Below are 6,000 nucleotides of genomic sequence, written 5' to 3' on the forward strand. Positions count from 1 at the left end.
TATGTTTCCTACAATTTATGTTCTATGATATTTTTTGATCAGAAGCGTAGTTTTCGAGATATATCGAGATATTTAAAAGTTCCGAAGCCGCACCAACATAATAGGGATACAGAAACACCGTGGCCCCTTTCTTTGAGATAACTCGGCACTAGGGCGAGCCGCAAATGCCACTTCCAGCTTAGCTGTGCAGAAGAAGAACAACAAGAAGAAGAAATATCTCGAAATATGTCCGTCAGGCCCCTTCCCTTGAGATAAATCTGCAAATATCTCGGAAACGAAGCGAGCTATGGCAAAATGTTAAGACACCTTTTTTGTAGAGAATTAAGTTTCCTACTTTTTATGTTCTATGATATTTTTTGATCAGATGCGTAGTTCTCGAGATATATCAAGATATTTAAAAGTTCCGAAGCCGCACCAACATAATAGAGATACAGAAACACCGTGGCCCCTCTCTTTGAGATAACTCTGCACTATTGCGAGCTGGAAATGCCACTTCCAGTTTAGCTGTGCAGAAGAAGAACAACAAGAAGAAGAAATATCTCGAAATATGTCCGTTAGGCCCCTTCCCTTGAGATAAATCGGCAAGTATCTCGGAAACGAAGCGAGCTATGGCAAAATGTTGAGAGACCTTTTTTGTAGAGCATTAAGTTTCCTACTTTTTATGTTCTATGATATTTTTTGATCAGATGCGTAGATCTCGAGATATATCAAGATATTTAAAAGTTCCGAAGCCGCACCAACATAATAGAGATACAGAAACACCGTGGCCCCTTTCTTTGAGATAACTCTGCACTATTGCGAGCTGCAAATGCCACTTCCAGCTTAGCTGTGCAGAAGAAGAACAACAAGAAGAAGAAATATCCCGAAATATGTCCGTCAGGCCCCTTCCCTTGAGATAAATCTGCAAATATCTCGGAAACGAAGCGAGCTATGGCAAAATGTTAAGAGACCTTTTTTGTATGGAATTATGTTTCCTACTTTTTATGTTCTATGATATTTTTTGATCAGACGCGTAGTTCTCGAGATATATCAAGATATTTAAAAGTTCCGAAGCCGCACCAACATAATAGAGATACAGAAACACCGTGGCCCCTTTCTTTGAGATAACTCTGCACTATTGCGAGCTGCAAATGCCACTTCGAGCTTAGCTGTGCAGAAGAAGAACAACAAGAAGAAGAAATATCTCGAAATATGTCCGTTAGGCCCCTTCCCTTGAGATAAATCGGCAAGTATCTCGGAAACGAAGCGAGCTATGGCAAAATGTTGAGAGACCTTTTTTGTAGAGAATTAAGTTTCCTACTTTTTATGTTCTATGATATTTTTTGATCAGATGCGTAGATCTCGAGATATATCAAGATATTTAAAAGTTCCGAAGCCGCACCAACATAATAGAGATACAGAAACACCGTGGCCCCTTTGTTTGAGATAACTCTGCACTAGTGCGAGCCGCAAATGCCACTTCCAGCTTAGCTGTGCAGAAGAAGAACAACAAGAAGAACAAATATCTCGAAATATGTCCGTCAGGCCACTTCCCTTGAGATAAATCTGCAAATATCTCGGAAACGAAGCGAGCTATGGCAAAATGTTAAGAGACCTTTTTTGTAGAGAATTATGTTTCCTACTTTTTATGTTCTATGATATTTTTTGATCAGACGCGTAGCTCTCGAGATATATCAAGATATTTAAAAGTTCCGAAGCCGCACCAACATAATAGAGATACAGAAACACCGTGGCCCCTTTCTTTGAGATAACTCTGCACTATTGCGAGCTGCAAATGCCACTTCCAGCTTAGCTGTGCAGAGGAAGAACAACAAGAAGAAGAAATATCTCGAAATATGTCCGTCAGGCCAGTTCCTTTGAGCTGAATCTGCAAATATCTCGGAAACGAAGCGAGCTATGGCAAAATGTTAAGAGACGTTTTTTGTAGAGAATTATGTTTCCTACAATTTATGTTCTATGATATTTTTTGATCAGAAGCGTAGTTTTCGAGATATATCGAGATATTTAAAAGTTCCGAAGCCGCACCACATAATAGGGATACAGAAACACCGTGGCCCCTTTCTTTGAGATAACTCGGCACTAGGGCGAGCCGCAAATGCCACTTCCAGCTTAGCTGTGCAGAAGAAGAACAACAAGAAGAAGAAATATCTCGAAATATGTCCGTCAGGCCCCTTCCCTTGAGATAAATCTGCAAATATCTCGGAAACGAAGCGAGCTATGGCAAAATGTTAAGACACCTTTTTTGTAGAGAATTAAGTTTCCTACTTTTTATGTTCTATGATATTTTTTGATCAGATGCGTAGTTCTCGAGATATATCAAGATATTTAAAAGTTCCGAAGCCGCACCAACATAATAGAGATACAGAAACACCGTGGCCCCTCTCTTTGAGATAACTCTGCACTATTGCGAGCTGGAAATGCCACTTCCAGTTTAGCTGTGCAGAAGAAGAACAACAAGAAGAAGAAATATCTCGAAATATGTCCGTTAGGCCCCTTCCCTTGAGATAAATCGGCAAGTATCTCGGAAACGAAGCGAGCTATGGCAAAATGTTGAGAGACCTTTTTTGTAGAGCATTAAGTTTCCTACTTTTTATGTTCTATGATATTTTTTGATCAGATGCGTAGATCTCGAGATATATCAAGATATTTAAAAGTTCCGAAGCCGCACCAACATAATAGAGATACAGAAACACCGTGGCCCCTTTCTTTGAGATAACTCTGCACTATTGCGAGCTGCAAATGCCACTTCCAGCTTAGCTGTGCAGAAGAAGAACAACAAGAAGAAGAAATATCTCGAAATATGTCCGTCAGGCCCCTTCCCTTGAGATAAATCTGCAAATATCTCGGAAACGAAGCGAGCTATGGCAAAATGTTAAGAGACCTTTTTTGTATGGAATTATGTTTCCTACTTTTTATGTTCTATGATATTTTTTGATCAGACGCGTAGTTCTCGAGATATATCAAGATATTTAAAAGTTCCGAAGCCGCACCAACATAATAGAGATACAGAAACACCGTGGCCCCTTTCTTTGAGATAACTCTGCACTATTGCGAGCTGCAAATGCCACTTCGAGCTTAGCTGTGCAGAAGAAGAACAACAAGAAGAAGAAATATCTCGAAATATGTCCGTTAGGCCCCTTCCCTTGAGATAAATCGGCAAGTATCTCGGAAACGAAGCGAGCTATGGCAAAATGTTGAGAGACCTTTTTTGTAGAGAATTAAGTTTCCTACTTTTTATGTTCTATGATATTTTTTGATCAGATGCGTAGATCTCGAGATATATCAAGATATTTAAAAGTTCCGAAGCCGCACCAACATAATAGAGATACAGAAACACCGTGGCCCCTTTCTTTGAGATAACTCTGCACTATTGCGAGCTGCAAATGCCACTTCCAGCTTAGCTGTGCAGAGGAAGAACAACAAGAAGAAGAAATATCTCGAAATATGTCCGTCAGGCCAGTTCCTTTGAGCTGAATCTGCAAATATCTCGGAAACGAAGCGAGCTATGGCAAAATGTTAAGAGACGTTTTTTGTAGAGAATTATGTTTCCTACAATTTATGTTCTATGATATTTTTTGATCAGAAGCGTAGTTTTCGAGATATATCGAGATATTTAAAAGTTCCGAAGCCGCACCAACATAATAGGGATACAGAAACACCGTGGCCCCTTTCTTTGAGATAACTCTGCACTAGTGCGAGCCGCAAATGCCACTTCCAGCTTAGCTGTGCAGAAGAAGAACAACAAGAAGAAGAAATATCTCGAAATATGTCCGTCAGGCCCCTTCCCTTGAGATAAATCTGCAAATATCTCGGAAACGAAGCGAGCTATGGCAAAATGTTGAGAGACCTTTTTTGTAGAGAATTAAGTTTCCTACTTTTTATGTTCTATGATATTTTTTGATCAGATGCGTAGTTCTCGAGATATATCAAGATATTTAAAAGTTCCGAAGCCGCACCAACATAGAGATACAGAAACACCGTGGCCCCTCTCTTGGAGATAACTCTGCACTATTGCGAGCTGGAAATGCCACTTCCAGTTTAGCTGTGCAGAAGAAGAACAACAAGAAGAAGAAATATCTCGAAATATGTCCGTTAGGCCCCTTCCCTTGAGATAAATCGGCAAGTATCTCGGAAACGAAGCGAGCTATGGCAAAATGTTGAGAGACCTTTTTTGTAGAGAATTAAGTTTCCTACTTTTTATGTTCTATGATATTTTTTGATCAGATGCGTAGATCTCGAGATATATCAAGATATTTAAAAGTTCCGAAGCCGCACCAACATAATAGAGATACAGAAACACCGTGGCCCCTTTCTTTGAGATAACTCTGCACTATTGCGAGCTGCAAATGCCACTTCCAGCTTAGCTGTGCAGAAGAAGAACAACAAGAAGAAGAAATATCTCGAAATATGTCCGCCAGGCCCCTTCCCTTGAGATAAATCTGCAAATATCTCGGAAACGAAGCGAGCTATGGCAAAATGTTAAGAGACCTTTTTTGTATGGAATTATGTTTCCTACTTTTTATGTTCTATGATATTTTTTGATCAGACGCGTAGTTCTCGAGATATATCAAGATATTTAAAAGTTCTGAAGCTGCACCAACATAATAGAGATACAGAAACACCGTGGCCCCTTTCTTTGAGATAACTCTGCACTAGTGCGAGCCGCAAATGCCACTTCCAGCTTAGCTGTGCAGAAGAAGAACAACAAGAAGAAGAAATATCTCGAAATGTGTCCGTCAGGCCCCTTCCCTTGAGATAAATCTGCAAATATCTCGGAAACGAAGAGAGCTATGGCAAAATGTTAAGAGACCTTTTTTGTAGAGAATTAAGTTTCCTACTTTTTATGTTCTATGATATTTTTTGATCAGACGCGTAGCTCTCGAGATATATCAAGATATTTAAAAGTTCCGAAGCCGCACCAACATAATAGAGATACAGAAACACCGTGGCCCCTCTCTTTGAGATAACTCTGCACTATTGCGAGCTGGAAATGCCACTTCCAGTTTAGCTGTGCAGAAGAAGAACAACAAGAAGAAGAAATATCTCGAAATATGTCCGTTAGGCCCCTTCCCTTGAGATAAATCTGCAAATATCTCGGAAACGAAGCGAGCTATGGCAAAATGTTAAGAGACCTTTTTTGTAGAGAATTATGTTTCCTACAATTTATGTTCTATGATATTTTTTGATCAGAAGCGTAGTTTTCGAGATATATCGAGATATTTAAAAGTTCCGAAGCCGCACCAACATAATAGAGATACAGAAACACCGTGGCCCCTTTCTTTGAGATAACTCTGCACTATTGCGAGCTGCAAATGCCACTTCCAGCTTAGCTGTGCAGAGGAAGAACAACAAGAAGAAGAAATATCTCGAAATATGTCCGTCAGGCCAGTTCCTTTGAGCTGAATCTGCAAATATCTCGGAAACGAAGCGAGCTATGGCAAAATGTTAAGAGACCTTTTTTGTAGAGAATTAAGTTTCCTACTTTTTATCTTCTATGATATTTTCTGATCAGATGCGTAGTTCTCGAGATATATCAAGATATTTAAAAGTTCCGAAGCCGCACCAACATAATAGGGATACAGAAACACCGTGGCCCCTTTCTTTGAGATAACTCTGCACTAGTGCGAGCCGCAAATGCCACTTCCAGCTTAGCTGTGCAGAAGAAGTACAACAAGAAGAAGAAATATCTCGAAATATGTCCGTCAGGCCCCTTCCCTTGAGATAAATCTGCAAATATCTCGGAAACGAAGCGAGCTATGGCAAAATGTTAAGAGACCTTTTTTGTAGAGAATTAAGTTTCCTACTTTTTATGTTCTACGATATTTTTTGATCAGATGCGTAGTTCTCGAGATATATCAAGATATTTAAAAGTTCCGAAGCCGCACCAACATAATAGAGATACAGAAACACCGTGGCCCCTCTCTTTGAGATAACTCTGCACTATTGCGAGCTGGAAATGCCACTTCCAGTTTAGCTGTGCAGAAGAAGAACAACAAGAAG

The sequence above is a fragment of the Osmia lignaria genome, unplaced genomic scaffold (assembly GCF_051020975.1).
Source record: "Osmia lignaria lignaria isolate PbOS001 unplaced genomic scaffold, iyOsmLign1 scaffold0012, whole genome shotgun sequence".
Taxonomy (NCBI): Eukaryota; Metazoa; Arthropoda; class Insecta; order Hymenoptera; family Megachilidae; genus Osmia; species Osmia lignaria.